We start from the raw sequence: 20,108 nt of genomic DNA on the forward strand, positions 1-20,108 counted from the left end.
ACGAGGCGATACCTGCTGTGCAGCATTGTAAGTTTTTCACCTTTGCACAATGAGCTGAAAGTATTTTTTTTGCAATTTCCTTAGCGATGTTTGATCTGACTGCTTGTAGCTCTTTCACAGACGGTATATAAACGGTACAGTCAGTGAGAATGGAACTGCGAACCATTACAGACTTTTTTCACAGGTCAGCACGCTACCACAGAGCTGGCGAAGAAGTACGTACTTTAGCTTCCTCTTACGAGATCAGTAGTGACTAGAACTCGTAAACTGCTATTTAAAGGACGAGTTTAGTTGCGATTTCCACATGCAACGACTTTCCTGGGCTGAAAACCGTAAATTTACAATCTTTTGTTACACCTCAAGCGATAATGACTCAGATTATTCAATGGAAATGACAGGTAAAATCAAGTGAACTTTGAGGCTTAATTCCATGCACACCAGGAAGTAACTCGTCGATCACAGAGATGACAAACATACCTTGCCTTGTTGCCAAATCTCAGTTACAGTGCTAGCAGGAGGAAGACGAACCGATGTGATCCTACAACGGGCTGGGAACTGACCATAGCTGGCCTCTCAAAGACGCGGCTGCTACGGCCTGGAACACGTAATGCGTCTGATTCGCAATTCTGTAAGCTGTTTTAGGGACTGTAGCGTAGTTACTAATAATACTCAGAACTGACTGCAAACTAAGCATCATAAATCAGTAATTCTCATACTTGTTTTTATATTCCTTTCATAACTGTACTCAAAACTAAGAAACAGATTCACGTAAGTTTTCGTGCCTCGCCGATAGTCAAGCACACCAAACAAATAAAGATTAAAAAAAAGTGTGTGTGTGTGTATGTGTGTTTGTGTGTGTGTGTGTGTGTGTGTGTGTGTGTGTGAGAGAGAGAGAGAGAGAGAGAGAGAGAGAGAGAGAGAGAGAGAGAGAGAGTGAGAGAGAGAGAGAGAGAGAGAGAGAGGGAGGGAGAGAGAGAGAGACAGAAAGAGAAAGAAAATTTGTTGTAAAGAAATTGAATACTGGTGTGCAAAGAAATCTTTCATTAAAATGACACGTTCCACATCATTACGAATTGTCGTATTCATGATCTGTGCAACAAGTCTTAATCTAATCTAATCTAATCTAATCATATCGCTGACTAGCCATAAAGAGTCATGAATCACCGAAATTTTCGCCAGTATCACTAAACAAATCTAAACTTGAAAATAAAAGACGACAGTTTTTGTAATAAACCGGGACTCCTATCAAGACCCTTTCATCCCTGTTAACTAACCACGAAAGATGTCTGATATTCCTCCACTCAGAAGTAACAAAGTGTGTATGCATTTAAAGATAAAGTGCATGATGTGACGTTCTGTGACAGAGGTACGAACACAACACGTAATCGGATTGTTAACTAAGAAAATCAAATGTTCCTATAGGTTTTTCTTACCAACTGATAGGTGTTTGAATCTAAAATAAGGATACTATTTCTTGTGCCTGAGCGACAATCGAACCGCACTCCTATCGTTCTTCTTTATCGTCCACGAATATAGCTTAAGTATCTATTGATTACTCACCAACAGTAAGACGTGTGCGTATTTGACCATAAATGTTGGCAACACATGAACAGACATGAAAAACAAACGTTAATTTTCACTAGCAGGCCAATGTGCACGTGATAGGACTTGAAATGAAATTATGAATATTTTTGTAGTGGATCAGGAATCGGACCCACATACTTACCTTTGGAGGAGACCTAGAGAAGATTGCAGTCTTGGAAAAAGTAACGAAATGATTGAACTATACTGTTCCGAGAGATTCAGATCGTCGAAGAGGGAGATACGAATTTTACTCACAGTCCAGCACCAAATTTTTCAACGTCTCTAGTTCAATCAAGTACAAGTAAAATAAGAGCCCTGTTCCTTTAAATGGCTATCGGTTCATCAAATAAAATAAAATTTTGTAATGTAAGTAAGTTTACTGGCGACAGTATTTCCGTTTACAATGACCTCCGCCTATGTCATTTCCTAAAGCAAACCGGCTCTGTCCAGTTGGGAATGAAGGAACGTGATGTTTAATGCTGATTCTGGATTATAACGTCTTTCTCACGAGGTTACCAGAGGTATAGTAAATCTGTTTGTGCCTCTCAAAAGTAAATGCCTGAAGCCACGCATTTCACTTGTGATAGTTCCACCAGACCATTGTGCCCACATTTCCCAGCCCCAGGAGTTTGCTGTAACTGATGATGTTCTTAGCATACTAAATTAGTCACGGCGGAATAAAATGCGAGTCTATTAAATGGTTAAGTATAAGCAAGCTTCTGGCGCGGAGATTATGCTATTCTCACGTCAGCAGGATGTAAAGACTCTTCTAGGCATCGTAGCCTCGATATGAAGCCATTTTGGAATTTTCACTAATTCTGGAAATTTCTTAGTTGGAGAAAATCCACTGTGAAGAGTGAAGTTCTTCCCTGTCTACTGAATCCTTTTCATACTGAAACGTCCCCTTAGAAAAATCAGTGAATTACTGTGCTGATAAACCCCTTACGTTATTTGATTTTCAAACAGCTGAGCAAAACTGAACGTACTCAGACATTTCTCTCTTTACTTATTCTGATCATCACTAAACTGACACACAATATTTTTAGCGCAACGCAATCTGACTTTCAATAACCTCTACAAAAAAATAGCCCTGACTAACAATAACCTATACCTTTCATGAATCACTCACCTCACAAAAATCTTCGTGACTCGAACTAGTGCAATAAAGCGAGCGCCAATACTGCCAGCTACATAAAAGATTCTAACTACTGAAACCACTAACTACTGATAGGCATAGTTACCAAGTGAAAGATTCTGTTAGAGAACAAACAATGTATTTACCTTAATAGTGTTCAAAAGTCATAATATATATTCCAGTTCATGATATCCAGTATTACAAATTTACTCTTTCTGGCGGACACACTTCCAGATCGTCCGCACTTAAAATTCTGCCATCTCTCTCCCCACATCCACCACTGCTGGTGGCTCACCTCCGACTCCGCAACGCTACGCGCTGTTCATATCCAACTGCCCAACTCTACAATAGCGAATGTTCCAACAATGCCAACCAGCCACAGACTGAACACAGCACAACCAGTGATTTTCAAAGACAGCGCTACGTGGCGTTACCAGCATAAAAACCTAAACAGCCTACTTGCAATGTTAATATAAAACATCAGCAATTACTCGTAGATTACATTAAAGCTAAAGTAATCGATGAAGGCGATACTTGATAACAAAAACGCGCTGCCTTTCTTCATTTACTTGCGCCTAGAAATGGCTGTCGAATACTGCCAAACCAAAAGCCAAGAGATCTTACTGCCTTCCGATATACGTCGCTGTGAGTTCTTCCATATGATTTGGTCGACGTGACCTGTTCACGTTGTGTATGACAGAGAATGTTTTAGAAAATCAATTGTTTTCCTTTGCAGTAAACAGAAAAATTTTCATTCTAAGCTATCCAAGTTCAAAATTTTCGCATTATAGTTCAAATTTACTATTCGCTTCTATAATGTAGGAAAGTATTTGACAGTTGCAAAACCTGCATCCGACTCATGGTCCTTACACTTAGTTGAAAATGGTTCAAATGGCTCTGAGCACTATGGGACTTAACTGCTGAGGTCATCAGTCCCCTTGAATTTAGAACTACTTAAACCTAACTAACCTAAGGACATCACACACATCCATGCCCGAGACAGGATTCGAACCTGCAACCGTAGGGGTGGCGCGGATCAAGACTAGCGCCTAGAACCGCTCGGCCACTGCGGCCGGCTTACACTTAGTCGCTGACCATAAATTCTAGCTCAGAGTGACACCAGTTTAAGTAATCTAATGTGGCGAAGGCTGTTTCCCAGTACCCTTTCTCACTTGGAAAAATGTAATTCACTCAATGGGCCCCATAAATACACTGTAACAGTAATTTCTGTGTGTATGCAATGCATACGGATTGTAGAATTTAGTGGTGCTCTCTGTTCCACCCCTGTATACAATATGCTTGGCTTAAACGGGCCCTTCAGCATTACAAGCCCTGGGCGTTCCATCATCATACTGACAACACTAATGTGCTTATACTGACAACCTCACTGTCCGTTTTATCTGATTTTGAAATCATTTGAATAAAACAACACGACCTTCCAGTGGGAGATATTTCGTCCCCCTTTTCCTCGTGTGAAATTTGTCAGTAAGCTTTTTGCCTTCCAACCAGCGAAATGCGGCAGAGTACGGCCGGTAAACGATTCACAAACCACGATATAGAGCCGTTAAGACGACTTCTTTAAACATTGGCGTAGCTGAAGGAATTTAGTTTCTTCTTAAATCGCCTTATGCAGCAACGTTCACAGATATCTCAAATAGGAAAAGCTCTTTATCCAGGTACGACGGTTGTAAAACAAACTTCCCACAGCGTGTGTCAGGTTGATCTTTTCGCCTGATAGCACTGCGTAAGTATTTTGTGTAAGAGGTATCACAAATAGTGTTCCTGTAGCTGTGGTAATCATTGGGTGAAAACTAGTTTAACACCAGTGGGTACAGCACTGCTAAATATTTAAAATGATTATCAACCTAAGTCTGAGTTCATCCACAAACTAAGGCGTATTTATAATACTGAAGCAAGACTGTGTATCCTTGCCTTGCTTGAATGGGCATTGGAAGGCGTTGACACACACGTATACAATGCAATGAATACTTCGAACGTTATCGTTAACGTCGCTCTTATAAACTAATTTTGTTTTGTGTGGACGAACATTATAATCTAGGAAAGCGCTACCACGATACTGTGGCATGAGACGTAACACATGAGGATCCAGGATGTCCGACACGTGTCCATTGTGCCGTCAGAATTCTCTCAGTCGCTGCAAGCCATGACCTTGAGTCTTTTATTCAATGGCCCCCACACCGTGAAACCAGAAGTGACACAGCTGTGCCTCTCCAAAACATTGAAATAATGGGACCTTTCGCAAGGCCGTCACCATTTTCGGCGATGGCGCTCATACGGGGACACTGCGGAGCCGCGATTCATCGCTGAACACAGTATGACTTCATTCGCCAGCAGTCCATGCTTCCCGGTCGCGGCACCATTCAGGCAGTCTACGTGTGGGATAGTAAATTCCCTAGTGCGGCTGCTGCTAATCTCCGACGTGCGTTGCAGGGTGACAACGAATGTTGCTGCGAATCTATTACTTGTTCACTGAGGGCAAGCTCAGATGTGAAGGGGCTACGGTGTGCTTAATGCACAATATACATGTTGAACAGTCTGTGTGACGGTCGGCGTGGCCGGCCCTGAATGAACCTTAAGGAACAGTATGCCTTCATCAGTTTTTCGTGCTATCCAGAATTGGTTCACTCTCACATCCGAATGCTTCACAGATCTGGATATTGCACAATTCGACCAGCCGACCGAATGGAGGCCCATAATGAGGCCCCTTCCAAAAGCTGATACGGCCATGTTCCATGAGTACGCTTCATTTTTGTGTCTTTCATCTGGTGCTGTTCATTCCCCTCGTAAAACCTACCAGATATGGTAACAGCACTGACAGAAACAACATTAACTCACTCTGGCGCCGTTTTACGTGTCAGAAAATTTACTTATGAGTCGATGATGTGTATCTGTACGAAGTTACACTGACTTCCAGCCATGTCTGTGGTTAATTCACTTTTTGTTAGGCAATTTGTTTACAGTAATATTAACAAAACTGCATGCTATTAAAAAGGTTCGGTAGAGGGCAAATCTCAACCTAACTGATCATCAGAAACAAACATTATCTAAGCAGTCTTTAATCTCCCTGTAGCGTTCCCATGTTTTGTTAAATTTTTGTCCTCCAGATTAGGGAGCATAGTTATAACAACTTATCCTGAAGAAAGCAATGACGAAATTTGCTAAGTTACACATTACCTCGTGGAAATAATACACCTACATTACTGCTTGTAATCGTCAGTAATACCAAGAAAGAATTTATTGAGTAGGCTCCAACACCCACTACTGTATTTTTCAAAATGCAGTAAAACTATTCAATTTAGTAAAAAAAATTACCTTAGATCTGAAAGAAAATTTGTTGTTCTAGTTTCACGATCGGTTCTACAATAGCAACGCAGCAAATCACTAACCATCGGCGACACCTGCTCACATACCAATCGTGACGAAGGTAACGCTATGGTTTTCTCCATAGCCTTGTGACTACCGTACTGAGAAATGTATCTGCTTCTCGAAACGTACCCTCTCATTTAGCAGAAGGCAGTTATTTTCAACGGTTCATCATGGCAGCAGAGAGGATTCAAGGTTTCACACAGTTCGAGTATCTAGGAGTTATCTTGTAATAAAATGATAAAATTGCAGGTTAAATACAAAACATCTGCCGTGGTAAGTAAGTATCGTGTTACCGAATTTTATACTTGGGAACGCGGATGTAACAAGAAGTAGGTTATCTATAGGACAAATTTCGTGAGTATTAGCAGTTACGTAGCAGTAACACGAACGGGTCATAATGCAACGTCAAACATTATTGCAGTGTATATAAATTTCTGGCCAAAATTCAGTGACATTTCCATGACGAGGCAAGAGAATAAGAACATCTGTGTAGAAATTGTATAAAGACATTCGAGATGTAACAACCTCGACGTGGCTGGTTGGAGGGTACTGGATGGAGAAATTGACGAAGGCGTTAGGAACTGAGGAACGGAGACAACCATAATACATAAATAAACAGCTCAGTAGATACAAATCAAACTTGTTGACATTTGCAGCTGTATCCAAAAAGGTTTCGGACTTCGGAAGAAACATTTCTAGAACAAAAATTGTTGGACTTGGAATTAGCTACATAACAAATCACCTAAAACATAACACGAATTTCAAGCGGGTTAAAGGTTCTTGATTACGAAATAAAGACACCGTCGAGTAATGAACAAAATCTACAAACCGAAGTGATACCAAAAAGGTGAAAGACGGGCTTGTTTTGAATGAGGTTCAACGTAATGTTACCGATTACATCGCCAAATGTTGAACTTGTAAGTCGAAGAATCTCTGAAGGAATTGAAATAGAATTTAGAAGAAGACTAGAAATGCTTGGAAACCAGATGACAGTGCTAAGTTTCGCAGAAAATACAGCTCTTTTGCATCTACATGTGAGTTTATTGTCTGCAAACCACTGTGAAGTAGATGGCAGAGGGCACGTCCCAATGTACCAACTATTAAAAATTTTTCCCGTTCCTTTCGCGTATTGACTGCGGAAGGAATGATTGTTTGTATACCACCGTGCAGGCTGTAATTGGTCTAACCTTATCTTCGGGTTGTCTGTATTCTCACATTCGTCACATAAAGTTGGATCTAGAAAATTTCCACATAGGATCGGAAAAGATAACTCTCGGATATTTTCAAGCTCTGCCATTTTAGTTCATTCAACATCTTCGTGACAGTCTACAATGTGTACCATTACCTCCTCTCTGCGTAAATGTTGTGTTGAATTAATGTAGTTATTCTGTATAAGTCAGTGCAGATAGCTACGTATCGTTTGAGATACGAGCACAGGCCTCTGTCCCAACCTATAGCGATGATAATGTAACGCAGCAGTTTACATTCTGAATATTGTTTCTGGAACGCCACGTACATTTTGAGCGCGAGTAAGAGCGTCTTAAATATACGCAGAGTAACTTAATCTCAATTCGCAAGCAAAAAGTTACTTATTAGTGGAAATGTTACCATCTGTTTCACTGAATGACAACGTCATCTGCCACTAACCCAGCGATATTATACACTCCTGGAAATGGAAAAAAGAACACATTGACACCGGTGTGTCAGACCCACCATACTTGCTCCGGACACTGCGAGAGGGCTGTACAAGCAATGATCACACGCACGGCACAGCGGACACACCAGGAACCGCGGGGTTGGCCGTCGAATGGCGCTAGCTGCGCAGCATTTGTGCACCGCCGCCGTCAGTGTCAGCCAGTTTGCCGTGGCATACGGAGCTCCATAGCAGTCTTTAACACTGGTAGCATGCCGCGACAGCGTGGACGTGAACCGTATGTGCAGTTGACGGACTTTGAGCGAGGGCGTATAGTGGGCATGCGGGAGGCCGGGTGGACGTACCGCCGAATTGCTCAACACGTGGGGCGTGAGGTCTCCACAGTACATCGATGTTGTCGCCAGTGGTCGGCGGAAGGTGCACGTGCCCGTCGACCTGGGACCGGACCGCAGCGACGCACGGATGCACGCCAAGACCGTAGGATCCTACGCAGTGCCGTAGGGGACCGCACCGCCACTTCCCAGCAAATTAGGGACACTGTTGCTCCTGGGGTATCGGCGAGGACCATTCGCAACCGTCTCCACGAAGCTGGGCTACGGCCCCGCACACCGTTAGGCCGTCTTCCGCTCACGCCCCAACATCGTGCAGCCCGCCTCCAGTGGTGTCGCGACAGGCGTGAATGGAGGGACGAATGGGGACGTGTCGTCTTCAGCGATGAGAGTCGCTTCTGCCTTGGTGCCAATGATGGTCGTATGCGTGTTTGGCGCCGTGCAGGTGAGCGCCACAATCAGGACTGCATACGACCGAGGCACACAGGGCCAACACCCGGCATCATGGTGTGGGGAGCGACCTCCTACACTGGCCGTACACCACTGGTGATCGTCGAGGGGACACTGAATAGTGCACGGTACATCCAAACCGTCATCGAACCCATCGTTCTACCATTCCTAGACCGGCAAGGGAACTTGCTGTTCCAACAGGACAATGCACGTCCGCATGTATCCCGTGCCACCCAACGTGCTCTAGAAGGTGTAAGTCAACTACCCTGGCCAGCAAGATCTCCGGATCTTTCCCCTATTGAGCATGTTTGGGACTGGATGAAGCGTCGTCTCACGCGGTCTGCACGTCCAGCACGAACGCTGGTCCAACTGAGGCGCCAGGTGGAAATGGCATGGCAAGCCGTTCCACAGGACTACATCCAGCATCTCTACGATCGTCTCCATGGGAGAATAGCAGCCTGCATTGCTGCGAAAGGTGGATATACACTGTACTAGTGCCGACATTGTGCATGCTCTGTTGCCTGTGTCTATGTGCCTGTGGTTCTGTCAGTGTGATCATGTGATGTATCTGACCCCAGGAATGTGTCAATAAAGTTTCCCCTTCCTGGGACAATGAATTCACGGTGTTCTTATTTCAATTTCCAGGAGTGTAGTTCATGAAATGATATCTTTTCCCAGATAATTAATCAAATTTGAAGTAATTGAAAGGAATTTCTTAAACTTCATCTCTTTAAGAATTAAGTTAACATTTAATTCTTTGAATTAAATGAAATATTTAAAGCTAGAGGTGGAGCCTCACCTAAAGCCCGTTTAACACGGAGCAAGATTCGCTGTAAGTTTCCTTGCTGGCTCGAGCGACGGCTACCTTGCGGGCTCCGTCGTCTGCTAGCGGGCTACCTTGCTGGGAACCATGTAAGATTTCCAGGATAGGTCCGGTGCTATTTTTCTTGCAAGTTTCCCTGCGTGCTACCTGCGTTGGCCAATCATGAGACGTTTCGTTTGTGACGTCAGACGCGGAAAGCTTGGGCGGGAAGCCTTTGTTGATAGTCGCTTTTCTGCTATTGTGAGGTGCGGTAGGAAGTGCTTATAATTATTAAATAATGGCACCGCAGTGGTCCAAGGAAGCGATTGAAGCATTGATATGTACTTATAGGGAAGAAGAGTGTCTGTACGTCGTGAAAAGCGCAAACTATTATAATAAACACTTGCGTGCAGAAGCACTCGAAAGAGTTGCAAGTGCCGTGTGTCTTGTTCGACCATATACGACGAGCAAAGGAGTGCTATAGTAAAATGCACAGTTTACGTACTCAATTTAAAGTGGAGTGCGCCGTAATTGCCTGACGCATCACCTTGTCTTTCTTCTGAATAAGAGGCGCAACCATACAAAGCAGTTCATTAAATTCCAATACATCCATTCGTATAAAATTTTCAAAGGATGTACGATCTCCTATTCTATAAAATAAAGTCGTATATAACAGTCATTATTGGTATATTTATAAAGTCTAACAGTAATGAAATGGTGATACTTTTCAAACAAAAGTAGGTGTTATGCGAACTAACCTCAACTATTTATGGAGCATGGAGAGCGTTTCTCCTCTTAATCCAGTTTTTAGTCCATTCTTTCTTTCTTCTTCTTTCATGAGCATGCATTACTGCATCGTTTAGCACCAAAACAGCTAATACCACCAGTTTGCTCTGAACATCTGTACCTGAAGCAGCCATCTTCGTTCGATACAACATGCAGCCGATGTTGCACCGTGGGAGAGCTGCGGCATGGAAGATAGCCGCCTCCTTTCCCTGCAAGCCGTCTCGCAAACTTGCGGCGAACCTTGTTTCGTGTGAGACGGTCTTAAGCCTTGCGGTGTTAAATCTCTCAGTAAGTTTGGCAATCAAAAATATTAACAAACTTTAACATTGCAAACTGAATGTAAAAATTCGTAATAGCACTTCGAATTATTTTCCTTTGCGACTGAAGCTCACAAACATTGAAATATTTTTCAGTGCACGTAATGGCGGACTCAGTGCCACCGAAACAGTCGAAACCAGGTGGGCAAGCGACAGCAATATTATTATTATCTTTAAATAAATTTTACGCGGAGGGAGAAATATTTTTGATGTATACATGAGCGAGGTTTGTACGGCTGCCGCCGCGTCTCGCATACCGACCTCAATCGTTCACGGTCATTCCAGTCTCCTTGATTGAGACTTCTCACCGCCACTGCTTCGATGACGTCGTCTTTCCAGAATCTTTCTTCTTCGTTGTGGAGTCCATTGCCATACACGTTTTCGCCATCTTGTGTCTGGCATACGCTGTAAGTGACCATACCAGAGTAGGCGCTTCGTTTCTATGTAGTCTAGGATTGTGCTTTCGAAATAAATAACCTTTCTGATCCTATCATTTCTAATATGATCAAGCCTGGAATATCCAAAACTCCGTCTCCGGAATCCATCTCTACAGCCAGAAGGCGATCGTTCTGCCCCTGAGTTAGTTCACACAACTCTGCACCATATGTTTTGATAGTTTCAATAATTATGTGTTAGATGGTGTGTTTTGTTCCGCACGTCATGTTTGCATTCCAGAAAATACCATTTAGTTGTTTTATGGCTCGCTTGCCCTGGCCAGTTTTATTGTTTATATCATCCATACTTCTACCACTGGGCGACAGTGTCACTCCCAGGTACTTACAGTTATGACACCCTTTAACAGTATCAGCACCGAGTTGTAAGTCATTAACAGCATTTTCTCCAACATTCAGATATTCTGTTTGAGATAGTTTATGATAAGACCCCATTTTTCATATTCTTCTTTTAATTTGCGTAGCATGTAATTTGCATCTTACTCATCTCCAGCTGCTAACATAAGATACTTTCAGTTAACAATATATTGTTACCTTAAAGCTCATACAGATATGTCGATGCACAGGAGAGAGAAAACTAGCGAAAAACAGAGAACAAATACGGGCGACTGGTACGCAACATAGCTCTCTTATATATATATATATATATATATATATATATATATATATATATATATATATATATATATATATATATCTTACACTTGAAGTTCCATGCATTCATGAAACGTATTAAAATATAGTATTCTTTGCGATTAATGAAAATATTTAAAATACACTACTGGCCATTAAAATTGCTATACCACGATATTACGTACTACGAACGCGAAATTTAACCGACAGGAAGAAGATGCTGTGATATGCAAGTGATAAGCTTTTCAGAGCATTCACACAAGGTTGGTGCCGATGGCGACACCTACAGTGTGCTGACATGAGGAAAGTTTCCAAACGATTTCTCATACACAAACAGCAGTTGACCGGTGTTGCATGGTGAAACGTTGTTGTGATGCGTCGGGTAAGGAGAAGAAATGCGTACCATCACGTTTCCGTCTTTGATAAAGGTCGGATTGAAGCCTATCGCGATTGCGGTTTATCGTATCGCTTCATGGCTGCTCGCGTTGGTCGAGATTCAATGACTGTTAGCAGAGCCGGCCGCGGTGGTCTAGCGGTTCTAGGCGCTCAGTCCGGAGCTGCGCGACTGCTACGGTCGCAGGTTCGAATCCTGCCTTGGGCGTGGATGTGTGTGATGTCCTTAGGTTAGTTAGGTTTAAGTAGCTCTAAGTTCTAGGGGACTAGTGACCATAGATGTTAAGTCCCATAGTGCTCAGAGCCATTTGAACTGTTAGCAGAATATGGAATCGGTGGGTTCGGGAGGGTAATACGGAACGCCGTGCTGGATCCCAACGGCCTCGTATCACTAGCAGTCGAGATGACAGGCATCTTATCCGCATGGCTGCAACGGAACGTGCAGCCACGTCTCGATCCCTGAGTCAACAGATGGGGACGTTTGCAAGACAACAATCATCTGCACGAACAGTTCGACGACGTTTGCAGCAGCATGGACTATCAGCTCGGAAATCATGGCTGCGGTTACCCTTGACACTGCATCACAGACAGGAGCGCCTTCGATGGTGTACTCAACTACGAACCTGGGTGCACGAATGGCAAAACGTCATTTTTTCGGATGAATTCGAGTTCTGTTTACAGCATCATGATGGTCGGATCCGTGTTTGGCGACATCGTGGTGAACGCACATTGGAAGCGTGTATTCGTCATCGCCATACTGACATGTCACCCGGCGTGATGGTGTGGGGAGCCATTGGTTACACGTCTCGGTCACCTCTTGTTCCCATTGACGGCACTTTGAACAGTGGACGTTACATTTCAGATGTGTTACGACCAATAGCTCTACCCTTCATTCGATCTCTGCGAAATCCTACATTTCAGCAGGATAATGCACGACCGCATGTTGCGGGTCCTGTACGGCCTTTCTGGATACAGAAAATGTTCGACTGCTGCCTTGGCCAGCGTATTCTCCAGATCTCTCACCAACTGAAAACGTCTGGTCAATGGTCGCTGAGCAACTTGCTCGTCACAATACGCCGGTCACTACTCTTGATGAACTGTGTTATCGTGTTGAAGCTGCATGGGCAGCTGTACCTGTAAACGCTATCCAAGCTCTGTTTGACTCAATGCCCAGGCGTATCAAGGCCGTTATTACGGCCAGAGGTGGTTGTTCTTGGTATTGATTTCTGAGGATCTATGCACCCAAATTGCGTGAAATTGTAATCACATGTCAGTTCTAGTATAATATATTTGTCGAATGAATACCCGTTTATCATCTGCATTTCTTCTTGGTGTAGCAATTTTAATGGCCAGTAGTGTTTTTATCACATTATCAGAATCGACAAAATGACTTATAATTTCACAGGCATTATTTCCTCTTTTACTTTTCAATCATATCAGTTGAATAAATCGCCTCATACATTAGATAGGCTTCCATGTGACGCCACAAATGTGGTGAACGAACCTATAATCATTCGCGCTGTCCTTGTCTGTATTCGTTCAGTGTCTCCTGTTGGTAGTATTAATAACCAAACGAACTGTTACACCAAGGTATTTGTATGAGCTGAGCAATTCCATCTGCAAGTGGTATTACATTTTTTCATTGTGTGAAGTGCACAGTTTTACATTTCTGATCATTTAAAGCAAATTTCCAATCTAGGATTCGTTTTAAAATATTATCAAAACCTAAATGATTATGCGAGAAGCTTCTTACAGACAGTACTTCCTTGTAGATAACTACCTAAAGTACTATTAATATCTTCCGCAAAGTCATTAATATAAAACTGGAACAGCAGGGGTAGGAACTCACATCCCTGGACGCACTCATAGTTATTTCTACTTCTGTTGATGACTCTCCATCCAAGACAACTTGCTGAATCCACCCTACCAAAAAATACTTTTGATAATAACAAGTCTAGTTGTGATACTGAGTCAAATGCTTTCCGGAAATCGAGAAATACCGCAGGAACCTCCAGCATTGATCCATGGCTTTGAGTATTTCATATGAGAAAAGTGCCAGTTGTGTTTCACATGATCTAGAGGTCTTATACCGTAACGAAAGGAAGACACGGAGAATATGGTGAAAATAATGAAACTCACTCACAGCACATTCTGAAGCTAAGAATTTGTATGAATTGGTTGAGCACGGAATGAGGTAATTTCTTCTGTTTAGGTGACATGAGCAGGTAAGCATTTCCTTGGGAGAAAATTATGCTGGACCAGGCCTATTGTAATGACCGTGTATTCTCTCTGAGTGGGTCGCTAATTTGCAGCAAAACAACGCATTCAATTTATCTGCTGGCTCATTCTGACAGTGAAATCTTATATGCTGTTGATGCAATACTCCTTGATTTAAATGTCCTGTGAAGCCTAACTACTTAGCTTACAATGTCGTGTGAGAGACCTAGCGTGCCGACCCGGCCAAACATCAGCTAGACGTATCAGAGACGTGGTACGTTTACCGCGCCGAACAAAGGCATGTCGTGTGAGAGACGTCGTCGGTCAGTCGCGCAAAATGTAAGCAGAACGTCTCTGACACGTTGGGGAGCTTATCGAGTACACGCGGTACACACGAAATGTTCTTCGCCGCATTCGGACTTGCCGACATTACAAAAATACTTTCACAATGATCCCGACGTGTAACAAACGTGTTCACGAGGAAAGCGAGACATGTGGTGGCATAGCCATCAATGATTTTGAGGGATATTTTGACAACGGCAGTGGCAGTGGTAGCGACGCTTTACATCCTGTACGAAAATGGTGTAAGCGGCTGGTGATTGAAGATGAAACTGATGCAGAAGAGCAAACCTACCAGCAACAATCAGAGTCGTGGATGTGGCAAAAGAAAGACAATGAACCAACAATCCGAACGTATACGGAAATTCCAGGAATAAAGGAAGCGGCTTTACAGCACGCGAGTACAAGCGTAAGAGAATTAGACGTTTTCTATGTAATATTTAATAGTATAGTTTGGGAAAACATCGTAACTGAGACGAATAGATACGCACAAGACGTACTCAACAATGAACAGAAGAGACGAAAAATAGACCAATAATGGTTTCCTATCGGCTGTAATGAAATAAAAATATACGTTCCGCTATGTACAATCATGGCTGAAGTAAGGAAACCATCGATTCAGATGTATTGGTCTAGGAGGGCCGTTATAGAAATGCAAATATTGAGGAAGACGATGCCACTCAGTAGATTTCTGCACATAAGTAGATTTCTGCATCTAGCGAATAACAGTTTAGACAACAACACAGATAAGCTGTACAAACTAAGGCCCGTCATAGATATATTCAATCAAAAATTTAAGGAAGTGTACACAATGAAAGAGAATATTGCCATTGATGAATCATTAACGAAATTTAAGGGGCCCTTATACTACACACAATTTAACCGATCATAAAGAGCGAAGTTTGGTATTAAAATTTATAAATTGTGTGAGTCAAGTTCAGGATACTGCTATGATTTTCAAATACACACGGGTAGTGACAAACGTGATGATAGTGGTTGTGCCTCTGAAAGTGTAGTTCTAGAACTATCACAGTCGCTATTACACAAAGGGCATACCCTATATTTAGATAACTGGTTTTCTTCACCGAAAAAAATATGCCCTCAGGCTTCCTGAAGTCAAAATTAAAGAAGGGAGAATATACAGTGAGGAGTTGTAATGGAATATTGGCACTAAAATGGAAAGATAATCGAGACCTTTGCATGCTTTCCACAAAACATTCAACAGCAGAAATGATTGCCACAGACACACCTCTCCGCAATGCGTCGTGGAAACTGAAATGTGTCGTCGAATATAGTAGAGGCATGATTGGAATTAATCGTCAAGATAAGATGCTCGTATGCTTCCCTTGATGAGAAAATGTATGAAAGGATACCGCAAGATATTCTTTTACCTATTTGATATTGTTTTATTTAACACGTAGATTTTGTATTACAAAATACATTGCGGCAAACGACAGAGCTACGCATACTATCGGATTCACATAGCAGAAACATTGTTGAAAACTACACCTTTACCGGAATATAATCGGAAGCGACGATTAGCGTCCGGCGATATACCAACTAAGACTGCACGCACAATATTGGGCACATTTTCCCAAACATATTTATCCAACACCATCAAAAGTAAATCCTGCGAGAGCTTGTGTAGCATGCAGAAAGCATAAACGACGCAGCGAAACAACGTGGGAATGCAAAAAGTGCAGGGTTGCATTACATGTGCCAGATTGTTTTGAACGATATCATACAATCGAAGAATATTAAATTCGTGTACATGTCATTGTGAAGACGTTGCGTTTGAAAATATGTTTGCCAACGTACTAACGTATCAGGTCCCAGAATGTTTTGAACAAAATATTATAGTCTTAGATCACTGCATTGTTGTGAATATTATCATTAAGATTTATTTCATCAATGTATGTTTGCTTTTAAAGGGAAATAAAACGTTTGTGAATGCATCGTTGCGTTCGAGACGGTGAATGTTTCGTTTCCAATGGGCAACTAATCGTCATTATTTGTGATACCTGTAGACATGTCACGTTACTGGTATCTCACACACGTACTTACTAATCCCGAGGGCGTCTGCACGACTTCGTACGCCACCAGGCGTAGTGCACAACAGCCTTAGTGAGTGTACGCGCCGGGAATCGTAAGGCGCATCCGTAACCTGCAGCCAGTTACGGCTCACGTTAGTGGAACTTAAATCGTAAGGCAAAGGATAATATGAGGTCGCACAGAGCATGCTGAGTGAGATATTTTGAATATTTTTATCCGCGTAATGAATGAGAGAAACTGCTTACGAGTTAGATGTTAAAAGCCAATATCCACATCTATTACAGTACAGACACTTACACTCCTTTCCATATTGTAACATTAGGAAAAAAGCAAACTGTTGTGTTTCTCCTAGTAAATTTTCGGCGAGGTAGGTCTTATTGAATCAGCAGATATACATATCAAGGCTGAGCTACTCAATGACTTCGATAATACACTCAGACGTTCAACAGGTAATCTACGTCCTGTGCAGTGCAAAAGCCCTTTCAGGGCTCTATTGCCGGTCTACTGCGATTTCAAGGGCTATGCCGATCCCCAGTAGAGCAGTGTCAATATTTGGGTGCACCGCCAGCAGTCACTAATTGTCTGTCGCGTCATTCTGCAGGACGACGCTTAAAGAGGAAAACAACGAGAGGAGTCCCTGGGACAGAATCCTTTAATGGGAAAACAGTTATACATTAGGGGTAAAACGAATGAGGTACCACTGTTTTCAACAAAGTGGCCTTGTTTGCGGGTGTGTGGAGGATCCAATCTTTATCCACCCATCCTGATTTAAGTTCTCCGTGGTTTCCGTAAATTTATCTGACAAATGCTGGGATGGTTCCTACCACACACCCACGGCCGACTAACTGTCCCAGTCATATCACTGGTCTTTAATTCTGTAAATATTTGAAAATGGGAGTTACCTTATTTTATTTGTTGTTAAATCGTGATACAAAGACATGACCAATATCCTCGTACAGATGTCTACGGGTAGATAAAACTACTTCTGCTGCTACTACTACTAGTACTTTAATTCTGAAAACATTCTTCTTCCCCTGCAATGTTGCGTATTTCTAAATTCCCGTCCTTGAATTCAGTTTTTGTTTAATACTAGAACATCTCTTTTGGTAACCTTTTGCTGTCCATTCTACATAGATGTCCTACAATATTTAGATTCTTTCCTTTATTATTTTGGATATTTCTCTGTTTTTGATGTATTTCTTCTTTAATTCTTAATTTCCAGGTTCGGCGCATCTTATTGGACACAATATTTTTCTCAGAAATCTTATCTCAAATACTTTTAGGTTTTCTAATTCATTGAACAGCCCTAATCATTTGCTTGCGTGAAAATATTGCTTTTACATTTCTCTTTGTATACATTTTACTATAAATATGCTTGAGTTTTGCTGATGCTCTTTTCATTTTATTTACAATCTTCTCTATGATAAACTTTTCTAATCTGATTTTAAGAATTATCTCTCCTAGATATTTGAACTTTTGCCTCTTCAGTTTTACTATCATCTGTGCCTAAATATTTTGCTGCACTTTTTATGTTAGTATGAATTAAAATTATTTCTCTGAAGATTCTTACACCCGCTCTACTGCCTAACGTACTTTGCGGAATATAAGACGCAAGTTTTACTGCTAAAAATTGCCTCAAAATTTCAGGTGCTTTTCGAAATTAATATGAAAGTGTCCAAAGTTTGATTTGAAATTCTTGCCAGTCTTAAAAATGGCCAGATATTCGATGCCGCTGGAAAGCTATCTTTATCTGGAAACATCAGATTCAACTGGCACCGATGCGATGAATATGAGTTGCGAGGATTCACAAGATTGCTGACACTACCTCCCTCTCGCCGCCCCACCACAAAAGGCAAAAGTCAGAACAATGGTTAGCCTATGACGCTTCATTGCAATCCACGGTGCCACTGAACTGGAACCGATAGTGATTTGCGTTATCGGTAACAGTGCAATATTTTCAATTGTAGCTATTTTCGTAATGGCTGCATTTCAGGCCTCCATCAACAGAAAGAACCATTCGCGATTGGCGGGCTAGTAAAGAAGAACTGAAGAAAAGGAAGGCTAAACCTTCAGGTACAGGAAAAAAATGCAAAATCGCTAAGACTAGAAGATGACGTGTTGAAAAGCATTCAAGGAAATCTTCAAAACGTCACTGGAATTAATAAAAAATGATTCAAGTACCGTAAATCTTTCAGGAAGCGCGGCATTAATAACGCTGTCTATAGCAGTGAAACCCATCTTATGCGTGAAGAAGACGACGAAGAGGTGGAAGACGAAGAAGAAGAAGAAGAAAGTTCACATGACGGTTTTCAGGGTTTTTAAAGGGCAGATTGGTTTTATAAATTAAGAACTCCTTTTTTTAGTCTGGCTTTGCAATAATTAAAAATGTTATTTAAAAATGCTTAAAATTATGGTGCGCCTTATACTCCGCAAAATACGGTTACCGTTCGAAAAGATTGAGTTGAAATTTTGTTCCTGCTAGATTATCAGGCAGTCCAACAAAATTATCTGCAAATGCCAATGAGTATATCTGAATTCTTTACGTCCATGTTCAGAGTTTTTTTAATGATACCTAGGGGTATTCTTTTACATTTTTGTACTAGATCCTGGCTTTACTTAATATACTTCAGAAATTGTCTGTAGATAAACACTCACATTATGTTATACCTACATTTATTCTAAAAGGCTTGGACTGTTCACCGGTAAAAGTCATTATGCAAGCGTTTTACGAATTAGATTGCCAGTTCAGATTAAGACAAACTTCTCTATGGTTTCTCTGGCAGCAGAGTCAAATACTTTTTAGAAACTAACAAATGTTACAACTACATTTTCTTGAACTGAGATGTGTGTAACGGATTATAGACTTTAAATTAAACATACGCTCTGAAAAGTTTTTGACTTTTTAAATGCTCTTGATATTCATTTGATGGTGTAAGAACATATTTTCAGATACGAGGGCGAGTCAAATGAAAACATTAAATTTGTAATAACAAATCGAAATTTCGCGCCATTATCCTGTAAGTTGGGTAAGCGTGCTACAAAATGCGTACAGAATGGCCTGTAGGTGGCAGCATAGTGCAGACGCACACATACCGTCGCAGCATCAGTATAAAGATGGCCGCCCCACTTGTGACCTGCACCAGGGAAGAACAGTGTTCTGTTATTCGGTTTTTGCGTAGTGAATGTGTGAAACCTACTGAAATTCATCGACGAATGAAGGTTCAGTACGGTGATGCATGTTTGTCACAGCAGCAAGTCTACGAATGGAGTAGGAAGTTCGCAAATGGTGTGACTTCAGTGGAAGATGCTCCTCCTCCAGGTCAGGCACAATGAATTCTGACTCCACAGAACATAGCAGCAGTTGAAGCCATTGAGAAGGAAAATCGCTGAGTGACATTGAATGACATTGCAGTATGTTTACAGATTAGTCATGGATCAGCACACCATATTGTGCATGGAGTTCTCCAGTTTAACAGAGTGTCTGCAAAATGGGTACCACGGCAGCTGACTCCTGAAATGAGAGAACGACGTGTTGATGCTTGTGAAGAAATTCTTCGGCACTTTGAACGAGAAGGTGA

The sequence above is a fragment of the Schistocerca piceifrons genome, chromosome 3, assembly GCF_021461385.2.
Source record: "Schistocerca piceifrons isolate TAMUIC-IGC-003096 chromosome 3, iqSchPice1.1, whole genome shotgun sequence".
Lineage (NCBI taxonomy): Eukaryota > Metazoa > Arthropoda > Insecta > Orthoptera > Acrididae > Schistocerca > Schistocerca piceifrons.